This window comes from Parasteatoda tepidariorum, chromosome 4 (genome assembly GCF_982258835.1).
Source record: "Parasteatoda tepidariorum strain Cologne lab strain chromosome 4, Ptep-v5.0, whole genome shotgun sequence".
NCBI lineage: Eukaryota > Metazoa > Arthropoda > Arachnida > Araneae > Theridiidae > Parasteatoda > Parasteatoda tepidariorum.
In genome coordinates, this window is record NC_141758.1 from 70,332,751 (window position 1) to 70,360,164 (window position 27,414).

At 28.0% G+C, this 27,414-nt stretch overlaps 1 protein-coding gene and 1 long non-coding RNA gene across 3 annotated transcripts in view; one reads left to right on the plus strand and one right to left on the minus strand.

Moving 5' to 3' along the window:
* Nucleotides 1-27,414, plus strand: part of LOC107449074 (inactive dipeptidyl peptidase 10-like) — a 551,160-nt gene that overhangs the window by 199,242 nt on the left and 324,504 nt on the right. The window lies entirely within an intron of this gene.
* Nucleotides 19,180-26,871, minus strand: LOC147811044 (uncharacterized). 2 transcript variants are annotated; one of them, XR_015433127.1, is made up of 4 exons: nt 26,365-26,871; nt 23,637-25,060; nt 22,968-23,012; nt 19,180-19,262 (listed from the first exon to the last, which is right to left on the minus strand). It is a non-coding gene; the product is annotated as an uncharacterized LOC147811044 (long non-coding RNA). The 2 variants fall into 2 exon arrangements; XR_015433128.1 differs by having other exon boundaries at nt 26,776-26,854.

The window sequence follows — 27,414 nt, forward strand, 5'->3', positions numbered from 1 at the left end:
AATTGGCGAAAATAATTCATGAGTGGAGTATGTAAAGTTTGAAGTCAGTAACTATATTTACCGATGATTGGAGTCAAGATTTAACTACATCCTTAAAACTGTGCATGTTTTATTAGTTCGGTATGAACTTGAAATAAATACTCATCCACCTAATTTTTGGCGTTTTTCATCTCCAAATTCTGTTAGGTGTTAGGCCACAGTTTTTACAGTATGGTTGCTTTACTGCGCGACAAACTCACAAGCAGGCATTTTATTATATCAATTAAAGTCGAAACAATGTGTGACATGTAATATAGGTACTTTGGGATTATCCTGTCGGCCTGCCAGCGCTCGCCAAATCCATTGGCGCTAGATGTTTGGTTTAGCGCTAGTTTTTACAAAATAAATAATGTAACCACAATAAATTTATCAAATGATAAAAAAAATGAATTATAAATAATTAATAATAACCATATCTAATAATAAATAATTAATAATGACCAAAACCAGTATATTTCAACAAGCTAAAGAAAACTAACTCACGTGGTCAATAATCGGGTTTGGCGAAAATGGTCGACGGGATAATCCTAAAGTACAGTAATATCCGAGGGTTATTTTTTTTCAAGGTCCGATTGTTCGCTAAAGGAAAAATTCTAGGAAAATCCGCTACGTCAGTGCGCAGACGCCTTGCGCTGTGTCTTTAGTTGGCCAGGGTAAAGCGTGGATTAGCGGTTGTCATTTTTGAGTGCGTATGGAGCCCATAAACACGCTTCGAAAAATAGAGTCTTCCGCCAAGTGTGAATTGCGTTCAGTCATTCGATTTCTGCATGCTGAAGGAAGCAATTCAGCTGAAATACATAGACGAATGAGTAAAGCGTACGGAGAAGCGTTCATGAGTGATAGCAATGTGTGGAAATGGTGCAGGAACTTTGATGCTGGACGCACAGATGTTCATGATGCAGGCTGTCAGGAGAGATGGGTTCCCAAGATGCTGTTTGACCATCACACAATTCAACGAATGGACGCCGCATTAACCTTTCTCCAGCGCTACCATCCCTACGGAGATGAGTTTTTGGACAAATTTGTCACAGGAGATGAGAAATGGGTCCATTACAAAACTGAAGAAAAGCTGTCTAGAAGGACAAACTTTCACCACAGACAACGAGCTGCAAGCCAGCTTACTAAATTGGCTGAAAAGATAGGTGGCTGCATTCTATGATTAAGATATTGGAAAATTGATACCACACTACGACAAATGTATGAATCGGAACGGCGATTACGCTGAAAAGTGGCTTCATGTTGTATCACATTGTTCCATATAAAATTTTCTTGATTCTGACTGTGATTTTCTCTTACAAGGGAAACTAGGGAAGTGTGACTCGCCAATTTTGAAATAAACTAGTGGGATGTATGCCTTATGAGGAATAATTTTAGGGGGCAACATTCGTTTCGGCCCATAGAGGGTCCTATGAGAGATAAAAAATAATTAAGTATGTAGAAAAATCGGTATTTCATTACTTCAATGCAGACTATTAGTTATTGTAATTATCTTATACTCCAATTAATTTTATGGTACTTTCACGTACTATATAATGCATATTTATTGTCAAAATTGATTTCGATAATTTTATATATCTGTAGTTTTTCAGAAAAAAGAAAAATTGGCATTTTTTAAAAAAAAAATTTGGCATCACATTTTTTAAAATTTTTTTTTTTTCAAAAAATTTTCCAATTTTAAAACTAGTAAACAGTAATAAATTTCATTTATATGAGAGTCGAAATATAATACGCATTTTACCAAACTGATGGAATTTTTTCATATTTAATGTGTATCCAAAAATGTGATTTATAAAAAAAAATTTTTTTTTCATATTGTTAGATCTTGCAAAAAAATCTGAAATAATTTATGTGATTGCATAAAATTAAATTGCATTTATAAAAATGTTTTCAAATTTGTTTGGCGGGAAATTTGAACTCAAAAAAATATTTCAGTTTTCAATGATTTCTTTTTTTCTTGAAAGGTCAACTGTACTATATAAACAAAATTTTTAAGTATTTGTCGCTTTAATAGACAAATTTTTTTTCTTAATTTTTTTTATTGCACAACTGGTAAAAAAATGAAGAAAAAAAAATTTCAAAAAAGTTTAAATTTTTTGCCAAAAAATTAACATATTATAAAAAAAAATTGTCCTGTGAATTGTTCAATATTTTGTCAAAACATTGCTATTTTTGAAATATTATTCATACAATTATCTTTATACCTGATATCCTAGCTAATGCCAACTTTTAAAGTTAAATATTTCAAAAATTAGCTAGGATATCAGATATAAAAATAATATTATAAAGACAGCAATGTTTTGACAAAATATTGAACAATTCACAGGAACATCAACGGATTTTCCACTTAAAGTGACATATCACTTCAAATTTTGTGTATACAGTACAGTTGATCTTTTATGAAAAAAATCGAATTGAAATATTAAAAATTTTTTAAGTTCAAATTTCCCGCCAAACAAATTTGAAAACATTTTTATAAATGCAATTTAATTTTATGCAATCACATAAATTATTTCAGATTTTTTTGCAAGATCTAACAATATGAAATTTTTTTTTGTAAATCACATTTTTGGATGTTACATAAGCTATACTCACAAAAAATTCCATCTGTTTGGGAAAATGCGTATTATATTTCGACTCTCATATAAATGAAATTTATTACTGTTTACTAATTTTAATATTGGAAAATTTTTTGAAAAAAAATTTAAAAAATTTAATGCCAAAATTTTTTTTTTAAAAATGCCAATTTTTTAAAAAATTTTTTTTCTGAAAAACTACAGATATATAAAATTTTCGAAATCAATTTTGACAATAAATATGCATTATATAGTACGTGAAAGTAGCACAAAATTAATTGGAGTATGATATAATTACAATAACTAATAGTCTGCATTGAAGTAATAAAATACCGATTTTTCTACATACTTAATTACTTTTTATCTCTCATAGGACCCTCTATGGGCCGAAACGAATGTTGCTCCCTGAAATTATTCTTCATAAGGCATACATCCTACTAGTTTATTTCAAAATTGTCACACTTCCCTAGTTTCCCTTGTTAGAGACCAATCGGACCTTGAAAAAAAATGGCCCTCGTATATTACACATTTTCCAAATTACTAGCCACTTAAAATATTCAAAAAATAAAAATTTTTTTTTTTGTAATTTATGGAAACTTTTTTTCCAATAGAATATATCCACTTCTTTTTGCAAGAATTAAAATATTTTAATTCCGTCGAAAACACAAAATTGTTTTCAAATTAATTTGAAATTAGTTTTTTTTTAACCAGTCAAAGATTTTCTAAAAAAATTATCATGTTTATTTTGAAAAATAGACGGAAAATAATTTGTTTTGCCTTTTAATTTATAAATTGCTTTAATGAAGAAAGAAATTCAAATATAAATATTTTATTAATACAAGGTTTAAAAATATGAGAACTTTTACACTGCGATTTCCTTTTTATTTCAATGCAGGATTTACTATTCTTTTACATGTTTAATTAAACTAGAGAAAAATCTCTCAAACTAGTTAAAAATAAAACAGAAGATTCCTTATTACTAGTTCATGGCTATGTGTCATAAATATCTAAGGAGTGCAAAATCTTTTTTCATAATATTTCAAAAAAGAAAACTAAAATCTAATAAAACAAAAGGAACTCCTACAACTTAGGAATAAAAATAAAAATTCAAAGTTAAGATTTCGAAAATGTTTCCGAATTCTTTCGAGGAAGATGAATATATTGAATGGAACCAGGTGCGTTTGAGAAAAATAATAAAATTTATGTCATATCTAACGAAATTTGTGTTGATCGAATAACATTCTTTACGGCTGAAACCTTAAGGCGAGATGTCGAAGTTAGCTTGGAGCTCTAACTGAGCGCAAATCATCTGAGAATTTGAGCTTGAAACTTTTCATTCAAATAATAAAACAGCGAGTAACCTTCTTTTTAAGACAATATTTATAGCGAATCAAAGTTGATAAATTTGTTCAAAAGAATTTTACACGTTTTATGTTTGTAACTTAAGAGACGTTTAAGGGCTTGTTGTTAGTTAAAATATTTTAGCAATTTGTTTGCTTTATAAAATTCTTTTTGTTTCAGATTAGTATTTAAAGTATATTTCTCGGTGGAAATGTTTTTAATGCTCATTCTAGAAGTAGCAAAATGTTTCATATACCTTTCAGAAAGGTTTCAAAACTTCTAAAAACATTAAAAAAAATAGTGCGTGGAGTCCCTCCGCATGGAAGAAGTTAAACTTCGCAACCTGCGACGTTAATTGTAGAAGAATCAGCAGTCGTAGAAGGATCACTAGTTCTATTCAACGACTCTTTTTCCTGCTCCGCTCGCTTCCGTGCTCTGTAATTACGGTAATATTGTGCATTTTTCCCTCGTGGACCTCTTGAACCAGTGGAAGTGCTTGTGGTTGCCTCATCGTCTCGCCCTGGAAAATGTATTTGCATTAATAATGTATGTGAATGCGTCAAAATGTCATTTCAGAAGCGAAACAATAAATTGTATTCACAAGAGACGTACCTTGACATAACCTCAAATCCGTCGCATTGTCCGTGGGACTGTTTTCACTCATTTTTTACAATTGTTATCCACTAAATTTGAAAATAAGAAATACTACCCTATTAAATTATATGTGTATCGAAACAAACTAAAAAAATATCTATTATATAAAACGCTAATACGTACGTATGTATCAATAAAACCGATGGCATTTCTTTTCTAGCGCTTGCAACAGTTTTCATTTTTAATTGATTGGATTCGGCGCGCAAGAGCACGTAGTGAGCATCATATGGCTAATCTATATTATATAAAACGCTAATACGTTTTAATTGATAGGCTTCGGTGCGCAAGAGCACGTAGTGAGCATCACAAGTCTAATCGGGTGAATTCTCATCGAATTATCAAAAAAATTCTCACAAAATTATCTTCATCGAAGCCGTTGCTTTACATCCGGTGTTCAGTTCTATTTCATATTGTTTTACAACACATGGTTTTAGTCCTCTGGTGGGAAAGACTTTAAAACAAAACTTACAAAAGTTATTTTTCTCAACAACTGAAATTTAGAATAGTGTGATTAAGAAAAATATGTGAACTGTTTGCAATTTCAAATTAATATTGAAATGCACAGGTATTTCAATTTTCTACCGTGAAAAGTTTTCGGAACTTCAGTGTTCAAAAAAGTATACAAAAGCTAGACGTTAAGAACGTATCCAATGAGCGAGCAAAGCGAGCATCGGATTGTGAAGCAATCCGAAATGAACTGCGAAAGCAGTTCCGGGGGTTGGCGAGCGCCAGCGTGCAGGGGGCGAAGCCTCCTAGTTTATAGAAAAACAATACTTTTATGACTTTTATTACTTTTATTCTAGTGAGAACCAAAGCAATATGGAAATGAATGAGGGAAAACTGGATCCTACCACGTGATTTCCCGGCTAATAAAAATGTGGCGTTAAGCATTCAACGCAACCTTGTTGGAAGTCGCATAAGAAGTATAACTTTAAAAAAATTATACTCTTAAAGTAATGCAAATATAAATGAAAAATATAAGGTCATTAAAAATAAATAAATCTTGAGAAGTACGTCGGGCTGTTCGAGGTTTGTGTTAAGAAGCAAATGCTCAAATTTTAGTGGAGCTTGCGTCACATAGAGTGTGAAGTGTATCTCACGCGACGCAATAGTTTGCAATTTGGTTTAAGGAAGGTTGTTTAGTTCTCAAATACGCAAAATTTTTTTTATGTGTTCTTAAAGTTACTTATAAATTAAAAAATATAAGATCATTAAATACTAATTGCTAAGTAAATATTAAAAATTTTTCCGGATTGTTTTTGACAGTTAAGTTGTTTGAAGCCTAAGCTCAAATCCTACAGGAGGTTGTGTCACATTGAGGTTATCTCACACGACAGAGTACGCTGCATTTAGGTTTCAGGAAGGTCTTACGAATCCCATAAAAGCATCAAAAATTTTACAGGCTCTTAAAATGTTTCTTGGAAACTTTTTGGTATTTTTCGGATGTTCTTATTAAAGTATTTACGTTTAATAACTAATGTAATCTTATAAACGCATGCTAATAGTCAATACAGAATTAAGTAAATGAAAAAAAAATCACGAAAGAGAGCAAATTAAATATTGAAAAGTTCGCCAAACTGTCTCAGGCAATCTAGAGATTTAACAGTCTGTGTTCAAATTCTTTTTGAGGCTCTGTTGACATGGAAAATGGGGTGTGAATAAATTATCTGCTGCGTGATTTTATTTTTAAACCAGTATTTTCCTTTTATAAATATCTATTCAGATTTTGATTCTTGAATAGGTTACGAGATATGAAAGAGTTCATGCAGACCCATAGCTCTAGAAGGATCCTGGAATTTCAGCAAAAACATTCCCGATCTTAAAAATTGTTCAAAAATTTCAATTAGTGAGTTCGGAAAGAATGCCAAATTTTTTTCCCAATTGTTTACCATTAACGACGATTCTTTTTTTAAATTTTTATAAAGATAACATCATAGATGCTTTATAGCTTTAGCCCACAGCTTTATTCGGTAAAAAACGAGTTATGAGTTTAGTGGACTTTTTTTATAATTATGAATTTATATTTAAGAATTGCATCGATTACGTCAAAAAAACGTGTGTAAGATCAGCGTGTGATGTGCCTAAGATTACAACTGGGTGCTTGCAAGTTGAGAAGAAGTGAACTGATTATGTACAATGATGTGATTCAAATCCTATTTGATTGGATACCTGAAAGTGACGTCATGCATGTGTGTCAAACCTGATTGGTTTCTGAATGGACTAATGTTACGATTTACCCATGACGATTTCACTTGCAGGTATCCAATTAAGAGGCTTTCTTTATTTTTCTCTAATTTATCTATATACCTATTTTGTTCGCAGTTATTTCATGTTTGTTTACAGTTATGATTGCCCTAGTCTAACTAGTGTAAAGTAAAAGAAATAGAAAAAGTAAAAATAAATTATGTTCTGAGGAATTAATTTATTGGAAAAATTACCTGATTGTGCCTAATTTTGTTGGACATGTTCAACAGAATCTAAGTGATACAGTGTATGCAGTTTAACTTTCATTTTTAATGACATAATGAAAAAAAAAAACTCCAGAAAGTGTAGTAAATTAAAAAAAAATGATTTAAAATTTTTTAATTGTTTCGGTTTGTACTTTTTAGGTTAGAGAATGATTGCGTATTGTTAATTAATACAGATTTATTTATTATTTACAATTTCTCGAACCTCGTATAATGAATGGGTATTCATCTAGTAATTAAATAACTAAATAACAGCATGATTTCTATACATTAAGTGGTAATATAGCCGACAGGCCTGTGTAGGGGCCAGGGAATTGGACTTGCACCAGAAAGGTTCTGGGTTCGAATCCCGGGAAAGGCATGGATGTTCTTTAATTCTCTGCACCATCTGTCCTTACTGTGGGAGTAACCTAATATGGTGCTCCTGAAAGAGTAGCCAACAAATCTGCCCTTTAGACGCCTATATAACTTAGGTCATTCTACGGGTGGGCATTAGAAAAAAAGTGTAATTAAAAATACCTAAAGCGAATTTGCAATGTTCAAGAAAGCTTTTAGGAACAATAAGTTAAGGTTTTAAGTTTAATAGTAAAGAAGAGGGTTTTTCAATGTCTTAGACAGTCTCTACAAACGTCTCTGGGAATTAAAAAAAAAAACTTAATTATAATGTTGGATTAGGGACATTTACTTATGGTTTTGAGAGGTGCGTGGGTTTTGTAAAATTAGAAAACTGATTTTTGTCATGTTTTCATAATCTATTTATAAAAGATAATAACTGTTTACTACGTATTGAAAAAAACTCAAATTTCAATTTCATCGGGAGACAAATTTATCGATGTAAGCAAATTCACTAAATTTTTTTTAATAATGAATATATATATATATATATATATATATATATATATATATATATATATATATATATATATATATATATATATATATATATATATATATATATATATATATATATATATATATATATATATATATATATATATATATATATATATATATATATATATGTATATAGTTACCTTTTTGCTTATAAACTTAGCATTATACAAAACAGTTTTAAACCTTTACAACGTTTCTTTTGTTACTTTTAAAAATCTTTTAGACTATAGCCTAATTAGTTTAAACCTAATGTATTTTTTTATGAATAATGAAAGGCATTTGCGAGGAAGAAGGAATTTAGTTATTTAATCTTGTTTTCTCGATATGTTCTTGATTTTATTATTTGCGAGTCAAAAAACTCAGAAAACTGAGTTGAGTTCATTTGCCTTGCAAGGTTTATCTTGATTAAATCCAGTGAACTAAGTTACACACGCAGTACTGCAATGCCTTAATCTTTTCACAGAACACGAAAAACAAAATCCTCGCTTTTATAAAAAAAAAATTCGATAAAACGAGAAAAGTTATTAATATTTAAGAGAACTCTTTTTTACAGCTAACTAAGAATTTTGGAATGTTTCCAAAAAAGAAAGTATTTTTCCTTCTGCATTTGAAGCGACTCACCTTTCTTATAATTTTTTCCAAGTTTATGGTTCTTCAGAACTGAAATGAACTGATTTACATGACGATTTTTACAGAGAAGTACATGTTACTTAACATTTTCTTGCCACGATATATTTAATGGTTTATTTCTTCGTGTGTCGTATTAGTAGCAATATTAAGTTCAGGTTTGGAGAGTGGAGACTAAATTAAATCCTTTTTTATAGAATAAAAAAATATATTAATTCAGTAATATTATTGGATTTTCTGTATTTTATAAGAGATTAAATATTTTCAGCATTACTATGATAGTCACCTTTGAAAACATTTCTTTCGTTTCGGCCATTTTTAGTAAAAAATAAAATAGAAAAAATGGTCATAATTTTCTTTAAATAGAATAGAGTAGAATAACCAAAATGGTTAGCTTTGAGAAGCAATTAATTATTTTTTGAGATTGAAAAATGTTTATTTTTTACCGCTTCCTAATGATAGAAAATAAAATAGAAAGAGTGCTAATATTTTTCTATTCTATTCTTATTCTATTCTATTCTATAAATTGAAGAGAATAATAATAGCGGTCAGCTTTAAAAAGCACATTTTGACTAAAATATATTCCATTTTTAGACTAAAATATTTCTTTTGCTTTCCCTCCCTATTGGTAAAAAATAAAATCAAAATTGTTTTTAAATAAATTTTCTATTCTATTTTATTTATGAAATGAATTAATTTAATCGTCCCCGTGATGTTTTTAAAAAATTATTTTTATCAAGCAATGAAGCTAAAGATACCAAACCTCATAAGAAATGTTTTTATGTTTTAACCTATTTAATAAACAAAGATTCCTCAAAAAGATTTTTTTTATTCGAAAATGAACAATCAAAAGACAATTGATACCATTGAAAAAAGCTTACAGCTTACAGTTTACAGAAAAGAAATATTTTTATAGTTAGAAAAATTCTTTAGAAATCTAAAACATATTCTTATTGAAGGCAAAACTGTATGAGAAAAGACTTTTGACATGGGTTAAAAAAAATATTGAAAAAAAAATTTGTTCTTTGCATTGCTTGTAAAATCTACGTTAAGATTAATTATTTAGGTTACGGACACAAATAGATATTTTGGGGTATCAACTATGTGTAATACTATACTGTTAGTTATAAAAATACACTTTTTATGGATCAATGGAGATTCTGGAAATAGAAATAATAAAGGTAATTTATTTCGCTGTCATAATTTAATGATATCCAAGCTTATTATGTCATGTCGAATGTACTATCAATCTAATCTAAAAACCTTTTTAAATTATGAGATTGAAAAGTTTCATACGTTACACACCTTCTGCATTCTACGCAGAGTGTAAAAAAATGGTAAATTCACCATAGTTTAGGATAATGTCATTTCTGGTAAATAAAACAGCAAAATATATGGTATTTAAACCATTTATTTAATAATTTCTCCATTCATTTGGTAATGATTTTTCGGAAATTCTGGTTTTAAAAACTATAGTTATTATTATTTATTTATTTAATAATAAAATAAGCAAAACTGAAAAGCAAATTTAACCAAATGTAGATTTTTTTCCGCCATACATAAAGGTATCATGATAAAATTACTAAATTTACCACATTTTATCACATTATATAAAACCACATTTTCTTGTTAATTCCAAGAAAATAATTTCTAAAGAGCTTCTGTGAAAATTAAAGAGCTTTTTGGTGTTCCCCATTGGACCAGGATATTCATTCCCGTATAGTCGGGAAATGTTTCCTTATTTTGCTTCTTATCCCATTTTTACTTGCGATCATGTGCACTGAACCATGTAGATTTATTACTTTGTTTTATAACTACCAAGTTTATTTAGTTATTTTTTCGCTCATATGAAAACAGTTTGTTGGAAAGTCTTGTTTTCAAAATTATAGTTTCACTATCACAAATTTAGGAAAAAATACGAAACTAATTTTACAAAAGCTTAGCCAAATAAATAGTTTTTTACTATGCTCTAAGGAATCCTTCCAAATTTTACCTCTTTTACCAAATTTTATCACAAATTATAAAATAATATTTTGTAGTTAATTTTACCAAAATTATTACAAATTGCTTCGGTAAAAATTAAAGAGTTTTTTGATGTTCCCATAGAGCAATAAATATGATACATTTTACCAAATGTTGGTAGTTTTGACCATGCCTTTACCCTCAGAGTAAATATGTTAAAAATATATGTTATTGCTAATGTCATAAGCTTTCAAAAACGCGTTATGCTCTATAATAATAAAAAGTGTCTAAGTTAAATAAGTAGTTTTTATACCATGTCTGCTTCGCTTGATATTAGGATCCAAGGAGGAAATTTCAGCCTTCGATCCTAAAAACAATTCCAATGTCTTAGTTACTTTATCAGGTTAGAAAATGGTTTCGGGTTAAAATGACAGTTAGAAAATGTTTTTTCTCATTAGATTAATGCTAGGCATTGTTTTATAAATTACTCTGTATAGCAGTGATTCTCAACCTGAGGGGCGTGCCCCCCTAGGGGGGCGCGAGCACACTAGAGGGGTGGCGCGAGAATATTCAAGAGAAAATATTATTTTAAAAAATTGATTAACTACATGAAAGGAAAACGCACATACACATAGAAAACAAAATACATTTCGACATATATAATAACTTATTAAAGTGAAACAACCTATTGTTGTTGTTGTTGTTAATTTACGTCGCACTAGAGCTGCACAATGGGCTATTGGCGACGGTCTGGGAAACATCCCGGAGGATGATCCGAAGACATGCCATCACAATTTTGATCCTCTGCAGAGGGGAAACAACCTATTGAATCAAAACTTAAGGTAGGGAGCCAAAAATGGCTTTGCTTTGAGGATTTTTCCTAATTTTCTGGTTAAGTCTGTGTGGCTGAAGATTTTTTTGTAACATCTTACACCTATCTCTAATATATATCACGTATACTTTTAATTGTAAAATAAAATTTCATTTATTTTATAATACAATTTCAAAATTGTTCCATAATTGTTCAAGGTTTCCCACAGGTTCCAAAGGTGAGCCATATATTGAAATCACTTGTTCACTTACTCAAATTATCCTTAGAAAAAACATTTGGACTGGCAACCGTCTTTTAAAAAGGCACTTTAAGTGTCTTACTAGTAGGAACTAAAGTTTCCCGATTTTAAAAAAGATATTTGTTCTTAAAGTGTATAATTTGTCTATTGATTTTACATTGATAATTCTTGGGTGAAGTCACTAGCGATTCTTTTAATTTTTGTTACTAAGTTAATTTTTTCAAAAGGATTAACTATCAAGAGTTAAATAACCATACTAGAGTTAACTAACCTAACCCATAACTAGTATAAAATACCCAAATTTACAAGAAAATACCAGAATCGACCACAAAAACACTCATAACTACCAGGAAAAAAAAATACCGGAAAAATTACTTTAAAATGCAAAAAATACAAAAAACTTGTAACAAAATATCGCAAACTCTACTAAAGTGCAGAGAACGTCAAAATATTATAAAAGTTTAAAAAATACCAAAGTTCCACATTTGCTTAAAATGAAATAAATCAATTGGCATTCAATTCAATCCTTCCTCTTTGAGAAATAACATGCTACGTAATGATTTATAATGAACTCTTTTATAGATTTCACGTTTGTTTCCGAAGGTGGCCCCTGTGTCCCCAAGGTGGCATCGGGGTCGCGCCACCTTGGGAACATGCATATGATCACCATTTGCACGACTTAAAACTATTAATCTGATAGATTAATTAGAATTAAAGTAATGTGGTTAAAGAAAAAGAAATAAGCTTTCAAAGTTCTAAGAATTTAAACACATATAAATTACAATATCTTCTCTCCCGGAAATTAGAACGACAACTGCAAAAAATTAAATCACCTCATACAATGGAGGCCAAATCACCTCATACAATGGAGGCCATTCAAGGAAATATCTTCCAATTCAGCCTCGTGCACCTCAGATACAAGATTTACAATGCAGCAGGGATTCAAAATAAATTATAAATTTAATTTTCCTTTGGGGGTAGGGCTACGTTAGGAGCACTGACCACCTTTGGCTTAACCACCTTACTTGATCAGAACATACTAAATTTAAAAAAGAAATTAATAATTTTTAGTGACTTCCTTGGGCCCAAAGAGCGAAAAAGTTTCTTTATCTCAGGGTTCTCATTTTTATATAATTTTCAATCGTTACAACCGTAGTTAACACAATATTTAAACCAGGGCGCATTTCTTTCGAAGCCAAAGCTTCTCTGTGGATCATGCAATGTGTCCAGACGCATTGAGGCGATTTTTTACAAGTGCTTGTTACTTTCGAACCTTCCGGATATTGAACGAGCACCATCGGTGCATATTCCGATGCAATTTTTGCATTCTATGTGTGCCTCATTCATAACTTTATTTGAAATAGCATAATGCTAGCGCTGTTGTTCTAAGTTCTGTTGATTTGCAGAAAAGTAGTTTTACTACTGACATATTATCACAAAATCAAACATAAGCAATTAAATGAGCATCTTTATTATGCTTCATCAAACTGTATTGAAAACATTTTGTCACGCAACATCGAGAAAAGCTGACACTTTATTTCCAGCTGTATCACCAATTCGACGAGCAACAGTATCATTTGAAAGAGGACTGTAATTCTTTTGAAAAATTAACCCCAAACATAGTTTCTACAATCTCAATTGCTGATGGCTTTTACTTTACTTTTGTTTTGGCAGTTAGTTAAAAATATTTTAAAGACAGAATTCAAAATACTCAATATACATTATTGTTGTATATATTTTACTTTAAGTGGGGGGCGCGATGAAAATTATGATTGAAAACTGGGCCGCGAATACTGAAAGGTTGAGAACCACTGCTGTATAGGATCATATTTTCTAAAATATTTAAACGATAATATCAGTCATATTTGCTAGTTTACGATCTGTTTCAATCAAAATCGAGTTTTGTGGAAATTATTTTACTGAAAGAAATTATTCATGTACACTGGGATGCAAATTATTTCGTCGCATTTATACATATATTTGACCTTGCCTAATTCGGGTGTATGGACTTCAGATCTTTAATTAGTTTTGATCCAAAACCTTAAGATTATTTTTAATTAATTTTTGTTAAAATTTACAAGTTAAAAACGTTATATATAACAGGGATGTGAGTAAATGTAGGGGAGTTAAAGGCGCATCATCAGCATAAAAATTTTATAGGTTCCTTTGCCTGGAAATGTTTTTGAAAGCAGCTAGAAGTGCTTACTTATTACGAATTGTTCAGGCGTACATAAAGAAACAGTTCATAATAGGAGAGCACTCCTAGTGGCGTATAGTGACATTTACAGTCATGGTTTCTTATATAATTATTGTCCTGATGATGTGCTCCAACTCTGCTATATTTACGCGACCCCCTGTTATATATAACATTTTTTAACCTTTTTATTTCGACAGGAAATAATATAAAGACGTCATATTTTTTTAATACAAAAATTGCAGTTTTTGGAAAGAAACCGATTGCAGGTTTATAATCAGCAATTGCTGGTTTATAATCAGCAATACGAAAATATCGTAGATTTATTAAAAAAATCTTATGTAATGAAAAGTGTTCCAAAGTACATTTATTTAGCATTGATCGATTGTGCTATGTAAGTTCAATCAAAATCACCGCTCGATGACGTCATTGCATTAGTAGTTTGAAAACTATCTTAAACTACGTGATTATTGTCTTTTTAGTTACGCTAATGGGGTATCTCTTAAAAAATCAATGGTAATTTAAAAAAATAATCTTTATAATCATAGAAGGCAACAAAAAGTGATAATAGAAGTACACTAGTTGTTTTTAATTTTATTTGCATATGCCTATAGTTTTGTGCTTATGATTGTGTTGAACTGAGTAATACTGATTTACTATAAATTTATTTTTTGTTGAGCCATATGCGAAAAAGAGATTGTTGGAAAATTTAAAATAGAAAAGAATTGTTTATGCCATAATGTGTCTCAAATGAATAATAATCTTAATATTCTTTCAAAACTGTTTCTTTTCTGTTATCGCTGAATTAATGCATTTTGGTAGAATATGGCTAATTGCATGTAATTAAAGTCAATATTTTTCATGCATTTATTTCGGTTTGCTTTGGTTTTATACACGTCCTTTTATTTCATTTAAAAGGAAAAGTATTGTTACTTACGAATGAAATATTGAAAATATAAAAGATTAATCTGCTTCTCTTTAAATTTGATTTTATATTTCATGAACGCATTTTATTTTTCTTCGAACCATTCTGAAAATATTTTTTTTAAAAATTTCAAAGCTACATTATTTAATAGTTTTAACAATAGAATGTTTTCTTCTATTAGGCACTTATATAATGCAATAAAAAACAAATTTTATTCCCCCATAATGCAAATGGATTTTTTTTCGATATTGATATTACTTTTTGACGCATATATTTTTAAATTAGTTTTACTTTTAATAGGTTTCATTCTAACTTAAATGAATATTTAGCATACTATGATAATATTAGTGGCAAATCATTAGCAACAAAATGCAATTATTTTGCAAAAGTAATTAAAATATTTCTGGAAAACAATTAGAAATATAAAAAAAAAAAATCTCCTATTCCACATGTACATTTTAATAAGAGTTTATGTTTCTTTGAATCTTTATTTTACGTATACTTAAAGCGAATACGCATATCATATATCTATGTATATATAAATATAAATATCTATCTATCAATCTATCTAATCAATCCTATCAATCAATCTATCTAAAAATTTCATCATTTTTTTTTAATCAGTTGTTTGCTATTTTTTTCATTATTATTCCCCCCTTTTTTTTTTGCAAAGAAACAACTGATTAAGAAAAAAAAGGATGAAATTTTTTAAAAAACCGAAAAATAAAAGATATAATCATTTCATCAGCCCACACGATTATATCCTCAAAAAAGAGTGCTTTCTGATATTGCATCAATATAGCCAAAGCAAAATATATTAATACAATAGTGTAAGGAGCACACAAATTTTTTTTTACAAAAATTACAACAAATAAAATAGAACACAATAAGTAAAAATAACACGTAAAAGCTGAAAATAAAATAAAATAAAAAGAAAACATATAAAACAAACAGTATAAAACGAAACAAAAACTATAAAGCGAGTAGATATATATATATATATATATATATATATATATATATATATGATACTTATTGTTTTTCTTAACTTTCTTAGTGTTTTCTTGTATTTATTTATTTATTTATATATATATATATATATATATATATATATATATATATATATATATATATATATATATATATATATATATATATATATATATATATATATATATATATATATATATATATATATATATATATATATATATATATATATATATATATATATATATATATATATATATATATATATATATATATATATATATATATATATATACTATATATACATATATATACATATATATATATATATATATATATATATATATATATATATATATATATATATATATATATATATATATATATATATATATATATATATATATATATATATATATATATATATATATATATATATATATATATATATATATATATATATATATACATATATATATATATATATAGATAGATATTATTGTTAAACTTGTTTGCAGAAGCTTTTTAGAACTTTTCCAGTTTTTTTAAAATTTACAATAAAAAAGTATTCTCACCAACCTAACATATACATTTGAAAAATTAAAATTTCTTGGATTATAAAGTTTAATTTATTCTGCTTTGAACTTAAATAGATAGTATTCTAAACAAGATGCATTAGTTATAACACTTTAAGCATAAAGAAAATTGTCTGCTACAAGAAAAATTAACTGTCCAGACGTTTAGAAGTATTTATGCAAGTTATAACTCTCGAAAATATTTTGGTGATTCTTGTGAGAAATAAGAATAGTATAAAATACTTTATCACAGTTCTTTTTCTTTGTATGGAGTAATAATATTATCTTGTGAAAAATGACCTACACGGAATATCTTTTAGATGTGTCAAGCTCTTGAGACAAAACTGAAGACAAGACAGTTTCAAATAAATTTCATTTTACTTTTCAAGGAAAACAGTTTGTTACTTTGTTGCTATTTTTGTATGTTCAAGCATGACAAAAATTGAAAAATGTCAAAAATAAATATTTTGAATGTACTTACTATATGATTTGAATGTTTTGTTCTCTTGTATCATGAAATTCAATACGTTAGACTTTTTATCAAACTGAATTTTAGCATTTAGCTCATTCAAAAAACAAATCATTTTTCAAATTTCTCGATAAAGATAATTATTGAATGTTTAAAAAGCACTCATATTTATACGCATACGTATTTAAGGTGCGTATTTAATGCACGCATACGTATTTACGGTATGCTTATTAATGAGAGGAAAAGAATAAAACTATCGAAATCTATCAAATTGTTACTATAGTTGGAATGAAAAACATCAAGACCAGTTTGTTTGTCTGATGTAACTTGGAGTCGCAGTTAACACAAGTCTTATAACTTTTCTATTTTCTGACTTTTAATGTTTCATGTTTTGATGTTTTTTTTCTTCCTTTCCTGCTCCATAGCATTTCGAAAAATTTGAAACAATTTGAATTTTTGTACACTTCTAAAGAATATGTTTAAGAAAAATGTTGATAAAAAAATTTCATTGATGTGCTTATCATTTTTTCATTTCTTTAAGCTAAAATTGAAATTTTTTCCTTCGCACCCTAAGTTATTTAGTTTAATCAAAACTATTGGCAGGGAGATTGTATCTTTTTTGCAACCACTTCCTTTTGGGTCACAAAATGAACTTTGTTAACTTTTCAAATTATTTTTGAGGCAATTAAATAGTTAATGTTGTCCATTTAAAGGATTTTTTTAATGCAAATGAAAAAACAATCGCAAAACGTTTCTACTAGTAACAATATGTTAAATAAGGAAATATCGTCATTTTATCTATAGCAGTCAAAGGAAAATTTTAAGAAAGACGACCTTGTTCAACAAATATTTGAATTGTAACAGTTTATAATAAACTGTTATAATTAATATAACGTTTAAAATATATTCAAGTCTAAAATATACTAATTATAAAAAGCGTAAGTACTAAATTAGATGAGTAGGAGCCAACAAATTGATCTGAAATGAATTGCTAATAGTTCCGGAGGTTCCCCTTAGTAATTAAATATTAAAACAAATCTTTTCAAAGTGCACTGTATTTAAGTATCCCGCATGTTGCATGATATTTACTCTCTCTCTCTCTTTCTATATATATATATATATATATATATATATATATATATATATATATATATATATATATATATATATATATATATATATATATATATATATATATATATATATATATAAGCTAAAAAATTCAGAGAATATTATTAATTATTTTCGTTTTTCTCTTTGTTTTGATAGTGCTATATATATATATATATATATATATATATATATACCCAGCAAAAACAAATCTGTAGGTCCAGCTCCACAAAACTGCTGTTTGCCACCAGCTAAAGCGACGGGTCTGTGCCGGCAAAAGTCACTTTCAACTGTACTAAAGTGAATGGCTGGCCTTCTGTCGAGCCAACAATACCGGCCTATCGATGGCCGGTAGTACCTAACCCAGCAGTTACTGTCTAAAACGCGCTGGGTGAGTGATTGCCCGACATTTTCCAGTAGAGGGTAATCAATGAATCAATAATTGAGGGCCAGCAATTTATATACACCCAGCAGCATCCCTTTAGTTTATAGAGGTTTACGAGAGGTCATTGACCTAGTTACAGGAGTAATTAAAACCCACAAACCTAATTTTTATTTAATTCAATTAGCTAAATAAATATTTAGCTATCTAATACATTTCTGAATAAATTATTAATATATGAACTAAGAAAATATTTCTAGGTTAATTTTTTCATTTAAATTGTTTTATGCAAAGAATATTTTTTACACAGTTCAACCCCTTAGTCCTAAAGATTTGCTGTGCACAATCTATGCTTCCACTTATCAATACATTTTTAAACTAGGTAAACATATGTAATAATCTTTTCTTTACAGTGATATTCTACTTAAAAGCAGAATAATAAAACTGCTGTCCAGAATTATGAAAATTCTGTATCTCACAAGTAATTTTTCAAGTTTTAACTTGAAGTCAATATATATGTCTATAATAGCTTGTAGTCAGTATATATATGTTTTAAAATAAAAGCTGTGTTCTTAAGGAATCTAGTGATACTATTGTACCCTATACAAAAATAAATACAACCTACAGCCGATAATATTAAGAGGCTGTCCAGAGATGATCATTTAGTGCGATACTGATCATGAATTCATGTTTTACTGATTATATTTAGTCTTGCAGCAAATTTAACAAAAAATAGGTGTATTGGACAAAAATGTACTAATGTTGCCAGTCATGTAATGAATTGAATGTACCCTGAAATTAGTTAAATGAATAATCAACATTGTCTCTTGCAAACATTTTATTATACAAAGACATATAAATACAAGGGATAACCTTAATCAATACAAATATTACACAAATTTCAATTTAATTATAAAAATAATAAAAACAACAGAGAAATCATATCTTTGTCTACATAGAATCACTTGGAATAGCACAGAAGAGTTCTCCTGAAAGAGAGGATAATAAAATAAAAATTATGCAAATCGTATATTTTAAAAACATAAGAATTTTTGTGAAAATGAGCTTTTAAAACTAAAATTTCTATCGAAAAGTTTTTGCTTTTATCATTTCATTGATAAATTTTGACTCATCAAATTAGTCTTCAAATTAGTAACACCATGCAAAACATACACCTGTCTTATAATTTAGAAAGATTTTGAACATAAAATTCCTTTCTGAATGAAATTATTGAATATTGACTCACGAACCCATTAAGATTGACAACTAGTACATGAAAATCTAACTGTTAAATGAAAAGTTATTCAGGGTGTTTAATTTTGTGCTCACCTTTTCTCAGAAAATATTTAATTTTAAAAAACATGCAGTTTTTTCTTCATTAATTTTATGGTGCTCAATTTTATTGCATTTAATATTTAAAACAATTATGATATTCTAATGTAAATTATTGTTTCAAGGAAAGGTATAGAAGAAAAATTACTTTTAAATATATATTACTTACATGCACGAATGTATCAATAGTATTTCTTTTGCGCTTTACTTTTATGATTAAATTTTTAATTGTATACCCTTGACAAAAAAAATTTCAAAATTTACAACAATTTTCATATTAAAATAGGCATCAAAACAATAATATGTATTGAATTGAAACCAGAATTGAAACCATATGAAAAAAGGTTGCTCAAAATTTGCTAGTTAAAAAGGCAGATAATTTTACAATTCTGTAATAACTTTATAAATCAATAAATTCTTAAATTACTTTAATGGTGATGCTTTGTGAAATTAATATTTTCCTCATATAAAAAACACAAGAACTAGATAAGAATAACGACAGATTTGACCAATGTCACGATTTCCGTAATGTCTTTATATAACTGGTAGAGATGTAAGACAAAAAATGAAAAGTTTACATAAATATTAATAACATTGTTTACATCTCTGATGAAATTTCTTTTCTTCAAATTTTTTTATTAATTTAGTTCCTTCTTTTAACAAAAAATATTTGTTAAATACTCCATTACTATGCCTAGGAATAAAAAAGGGAAAGGTGCTTCCTAAAAAAAAAAAAGGGTACACCGAGTTTTTAAAGGGCTTTTAATTAACACCGTAAATAGTTAACAAAATGTGTACTATTATGTAACAGCTGAATTCGATTCTTAACGACTGTAAAATTACCATCCTATACCTACTATTTTACATGTATATTTCAAAAAGTAGTTCTCACCCATTATCAAAATGAGAAAAATTTGTAGCTTACAAAGAAAAAAAACATGCTAATAGAAAATCATTGTGCAATAGAAAACATTGTGCAATAGAAAAAAATATTGTTAAACTTGAAGGCTTTTTCCATAATTTAAACTATTAACTAATAAACGATTAATTAAAAATAAATATTGAAAGGTACATATTTTTAAAAAAAATATTCATTTCAAATTTTTTTAAAAAATCTTTTAATAAACTTATTGATACTAAAAAAATCTTTTAAAAATTTAACCAGTTGAGAATTAACAAAGTAAATATTTGTAATGGTATCTGAATCAAACTTATTAACATGAATAATTTAAAAAGTGTGTAATCATCATTTACACATAAAATTTTTTAAAAGGAATATTATCAGACAGTGTCGTCAAAGGGCAGTGAGGACGGTTGACCCTTCATTTTTTTTGATACAGAAAAATTAGTTGTCATTTTCTGTAGATTAGAATAGCAGGAGTTGCACATTAACCACTTTCAACATATACTTTTCGAATTCTAGCAAATAAACTCTGTAATAGGATACACACATTATGGGCCACAAATAAAAAGAAACAAAACTTATTTAAATCTAATGAATAATTTAGAGAAAAATTAGACTGAAAACATTTAAACCTGTTTGATTGCCCAAGGACAGGAGCGTTACAATGGGCGTTTCCTTATTATAGACTTTTTTACCTTTTTTTTTTTAAATTGCAGGCATTGGGGGGTTGTCCCATTGGCCACAGGAATGCCAGAACTACTACTTTCTTCTCGTTACCCAGTGGGCACCTGTGGTGAAGCAGGGTCGCCCACGTCACACAACCACAACCCGTTTATAGGGCGGAAAGTTAAAAAAGAATCTTTAAAAACTTCAACATTTCAATATGCAATTAAACTGGTTCTGATGTTTTTCATCTCGTTTAACTCATAAAATCGTAAGATTTCTATAATCTTTTTGCTTCTGTCGCACTTAAATGTTAGCTTAGAGATTCCTAATGTGTTTACATTTTAAACTTCTGTTTCAAGAAAACTTTTTTGTTTTTAAAAAGGTAGGTGTATAAATTTTTGCCAAATAAAAATATTTTGTACTATTGAAGAATAGATAAATAAGTGAAATGTAGGTGTTATTAACATTATTTCTTAGTTACCATAAATTAAATTTACTTACACATTTTATTAAGAATTTTTTAACTTTTACGGGGCATTTTATTTGCTTGGACTAAAAAATTGTTCTTATCGCAAAATTTTTTTCTACCAAATAATGTCTTAGAAGGCATTCAATATTGTACAGGTTAGTTTCAAGATGCTTCAAATCAGTACTTTGTCGTTACTTTTTTTTTTTCTCTTTAACCTACACGTTTTTAAGCTATGTTAACAAGGTAGGTTTTTAAATATGATTGTGTTTTCACAATCAAAATCTTACTGTACTTAATAAAATTTGTAAAAAAATATTTTATGTACATCAATAAAATTTATAAATATAACACTTTTTTTCATTGAATAGGGAAGTGAACGATTAAAATGAAAATTAATAACCATTATTAAAATATAAAACTACATACAGTGACCAATCACTTCTGCGCCACCTCTTTTATGTGCCTTTTGCATATAAACAAAGGTTTTCAAAGGCCCTTGATCATTATATAGGAAAATAATAATAATTATAATTCTTTATGCATCATTCAGAAAATAAATATTTCAATTCAGCACACAATTTTTTTTTAAAAGTCTAAAATTTTGATTTTATTTTTTGTTTAAATAGAAAAAAATAATCCCATTTTTTAGAAAAAGTTTTCAGTTTAAAGCAAATAAACAATCTTCGTTACAGATAAAAGGAAATAAGTTACTGGATCTAGTAATACAGTTCATTTTTCTTCCCTATGGGATTTTTTTCACCTTTATTGTTTCTAGGAAGACATTTTTTTATATGAATTTGAATAAGGTGTCTTATCTATCACACCACCCACATTGAAACCACCATATATACCACCCATATGCTTTCAAAATTTATCTAGCAGTGTCTTTCCCACCACCAATTAAAACGTTAGTTTTTGGTCAAGGAATGTAAAGCTATAGCGATTACTATTACTCAGTTTACGCGAAAACAGAGATGACAAAAACATTACTCAAAATCATTAAAAACAATTAGAAGGTTTAGCCGCTATTCACGACTATTTGTAGTTTTATTCAGCTATTGAAACTTTTCTATCTAGCTTTTCTTATTTGTATGAACTTACTGTTTTTAAAATCTTATGGACTTTTTCTCTTGGTCCCAAAGACTGAAGCATAATGAGAATTCACTGTATTTTATAAATGAATTCGCTTAATACATTAAAATGTCCCTAATCCTTCTTTAAAATCATAATTCAAATAATAATAATTAAAATAATACTTCTCAAAATAATAAATTATTTATGCACATCAAAGATTCTGCAGATGATAAAAGTAATAAAACTTACAGAAATTCATGGTGGACTGGCACAGGTTTACCAACATTTGAAGAGCTAAAAGGGAAAAAAAGGGTATTTTTATGTAAATATTAACTTGAGATATACAGTAAAAAAATTTTTCAGTAAACTTTTAGCAGAAATTTAAAAAACATTATACAACGGACACCCAGAAAGATTAAGTAAAAATTAGAATAATATTTTTTAGAAATTTGAATGAGAAAAATAACTTGCAGGCTACGAAATTTTATTAACAGAATCGTCATCAATAAAACAACAAAATTTTCTAAGTTCGCCTCTAGGATCACAAAATATAAGGTCAGCGTTTAAAATCTTCCAAAGAGTTAATTGAAATTTATTTTTTTATTTCCACTTAAAGATTCTCCACAAAAAATTATTGTAAATTTAGCTTTCGCTGAATCTGAAGCTTTTCTTATGTGCATGAACTTACTGTTTTTAAAATCTTATACACTTTTTCTCTTGGTCCCAAAAACTGATGCATAAGGGAGAATTCACTGCACTTTATAAATAAATTTGCTTTATACATTAAAATGTCCCTAATTCTTCTTTAAAATCATAATTCAAGTAATAATAATTAAAATACTACTTCTCAAAGTACCTAATATTAAATTAATTATGTACATCCAAGATTCTGCATATGATAAAAGTTAAAAAACTTACTGAAATTCATGGTGGACTGGCACAGGTTGAAAAGCTAAAAGGAAAAAAAAGGTCATATTTTTATGTAAATATTACCTTGTATACAGTAAAAATATTTTACGGTAAACTCTTAGCAGAAATTTAAAAAGTATTACCCAATGGACACCCAGAAAGATTAAATAAAAATTAAAATATTTTTTAGAAATTAGAATGAGAAAAATAACTTGTAGGCCAGGAAATTTAGAATGAGAAAAATAATTTTTCGACCAGGAAATTTTATTAACAGAATTGTCAACAATAAAAAAAAAACACAAAATATAAGGTTAGCATTGAAAATCTTCCTAAGAGTTAATTGAAATTTATTTTTTTATTCCCACTAATAGATTCTCGGCAAAAAATTATTGTAAATTTAGCTTTTGCTGAATCTGAAGCTTTTCTTATTTGCATGAACTTACTGTTTTTTAAATCTTATACGCTTTTTCTCTTGGTCCCAAAGACTGGTGCATAAGTGAGAATTCACTGTACTTTATAAATGAATTCGCTTAATACATTAAAATGTCCTTAATCCTTCTTTAAAATCATAATTCAAATAATAATAATTAAAATATTACTTCTCAAAATAATATTAAATTATTTATGCACATCAAAGATTCTGCAGATGATGAAAAAAAAAATAAGTTAATTGATAAATCATTTTAACTATTAATAAATTTAAAAATTTGTATCAGGGGAATTGGTTGGTAATAGTTGCTTTTCTCAATTTAATTTATGTAAAATAGAACAGTTTCACATAAAAGTCATTTTTGAAATTTAATTTATTTTGAAAAAAACTTTTCAAATTGATTATAATCAAATTTTTGTCGTTTCCATATGGTTCGCCCCCTAGTACAATAATTTAAAATATGTGCGTTTAAACCCTCACTTTGCTGTGGTCAGACTGACAGGCAAACAACAACTATTTTGCTCAAGCCAAAACAGATTATGAAAATAAAATAAGAAAATTATCAATAAAAAAAAGTGGCTAGATTTTTTCGTTAAGCCGTGTTTCAAACTACTCGTAAATTTACGTTTAAATTAGTGTTCAATGGAATCTAATATTAAAGCATATTGTGTCTAATAAACTATTATTAATAATTATATTAGTCTAGCACTTCCATACAAAGCTCAATATAAGGATTTGATATTTAGTTTAAGAAAAAAAAATTCCTTTAAGTGATAAGATGTAAGTTGTCAATGGAATAAGAGTTGAATTTGGAGCACTTCAGCTACTTGGAAAGTGAAGTTGATGAGAACAGAGACGCAGTACTTCACTCAGTTGGAAAATAGTAGAAATTTCAATTGCAAGTTACCATTGTTACAAACATGAAAGCGAGATAATTCAATAAATAATAAATACATTAAGTAATAAAACTTACAGAAATTCATGGAGGACTGGCACAGGTTTTCTAACATTTAAAGAGGTAAAAGAAAAAAAAGGTCTTACTTTCATGTGAATATTAACTTGAGATATACAGTAAAAAAAATTTCGCTTAACTTTCAGTAAAAATTTAAAAAGCATTACACAACGGGCACTCAAAACGTTTGAATGAAAATTAGAATAATATTTTTCAGAAATTAGAATGAGAAAAATAACTTGTAGGTCAGGAAATTTTCTTAACAGAATGAATTGTCAACAATAAAACAACAAAATTTTCTAAGTTCGGCTCTAGGATCACAAAATATAAGGTTAGCATTGAAAATCTTTCAAGGAGTTAATTGAAAAACTTTTATTTCCACTGAAAGATTCTCTGCAAAAAATTATTATAAATTTAGCTTTCAGTGATTTGGAAGCAGTTATAACTTGTTTTCTCAATAGAATACAAGTTAAATTTGAAGCACCTCGGCTACTTCGAAAGTGGTCAAACATCCTTTTAAGAAGTTGTACTTGTAAATAAAATGGTATTATATTCTGTCTATAGCGGTCAGGAAATGATTGTAATTTAAATTGTCAACAAGTACAGAGCTCCTGTAGATTTTAGTACTCTAACTAGTCGAAAAGTAGAAATTTTGATCGCATGTTACCAATACGAGTGCGAGTTCATTAAATTAATAATAAACACAGCAAGAAATAAGAAAACCTATAGAAATTCATGGAGAGCGCTAACAGGTTTTCTAACATTTTTAAAACTAATAGAAAAAGAGTTGTTTGTTATTTTTATTGAGTATGAATTTTGTTTTCATATTGTATTGAACTTTTATATATTTTTGTAATCCCTATAAAAATCGGGCATTATTTTATATGAATATTAACTTGAAATTCACAATAAAAACATTATTCACTTAACTCTTAACAAAAATTATGAAGTAACTTAACATTGATTTCAAAATATAAAAGAATTTTGTAATATTTTTTTTTTGTATAAGTGGGGTTAGCCAATATACAATTAAGTATGAGCAACTGCTTGCTAAAAAACTTTCCATAATCTATATTTTTTTTAGGTTGTTTAAGAATTCACAGCACGATTCTTCGCAATTATTTATATTAACATGTACAAATAAATTTTTCATCTTAATTTAAACTATTTAGTATAAATTATTAAACCTTTACCTATTTTTACACTTGAATTTAGCTCAAAAATTTCATTAAAATGAAATACATATAACAAAAACAATTTTTAATATTACTAACAGCAATTAGTTAACTAAAATCTAAATATTATTTAACATAAAGAAATAAGTTTTAATGAAAATTCTTGATTATTATACAAACCTATTTTCATAATATACTTAGATAAACCTGATTTATATCATATGCTACAACATATTATGAATTGCACTTAAAGAGTCATCATACAACAGAATTTATATTTGTTTTTGGCGTGCTACTGCTCGATTGTCGCTAAAAATTTGGCGGCGATCTTGGTGTTGATAAAACATTTGTCTGTACATTTTCATTGAATTAAATTTAATATTTTTTATTATTCTATCTTAGAAAGGTGTTAATTATGATGTATTAATTGAATAAAGATGATTGCCAATCTAAAACATAGCGCCAAAACAGCACTTCAAACGCGGTTCTTTGTAAACCGAAATCTGCACGTCGTAAACATATTTGAACAATAGTAAATCAAAAATGATTAAAATAATAACTTCAATGTAATAGAAAAAAATAAAACCTTACCTTTTTTGAAAATTATAAGAATCCAACGTGCTTCTTTTTCTAAACAATAAATTCACAGTTACAGTTACTCGCTCGACCGCTTCACTGGCGGCAGCAGACAACCTTAACTTGGTGGCCCATTGGGTAAATTCAGACTGACGGGATGCGGCTGTTTGTAATGTACAGGCCCAACACTTCCTACAATGTTAGCAAAAGTTCATAGGGTGGCCCAGCAATCAACCCAGCTGACAGTAATTTGCACCTTCACTTTTCAATCAGTACCGTCAGTAATTTCGAAGATGGCCAGAACTTATGTTTTTGCTGGGTATATATATATCGACCGGCCATTGTTAAGATTCGAACCCGGTTCACCTCATTGGAAGCGAACGCTCTATCCCTTGAGCTACCACGACTCTGCCACATCATTTAATCTGATTCAATTAAGCAAAATATTGTATCAAGGAAGCAAAAAAAAATAACAAGAATACATTTTAATGATAGTGTGTTCGCAGAATATTCACTCATTGGAAATATATTTAATATTGAAAGTTGCTAGATTTACACTGACATCACAAGAAATTCACCAAGTCAAATTAATTTTATTAAATGTTCAGTTACTTAGTGCAAATTTTTTTAAATTTCTTTTTGCATGAACGTTTA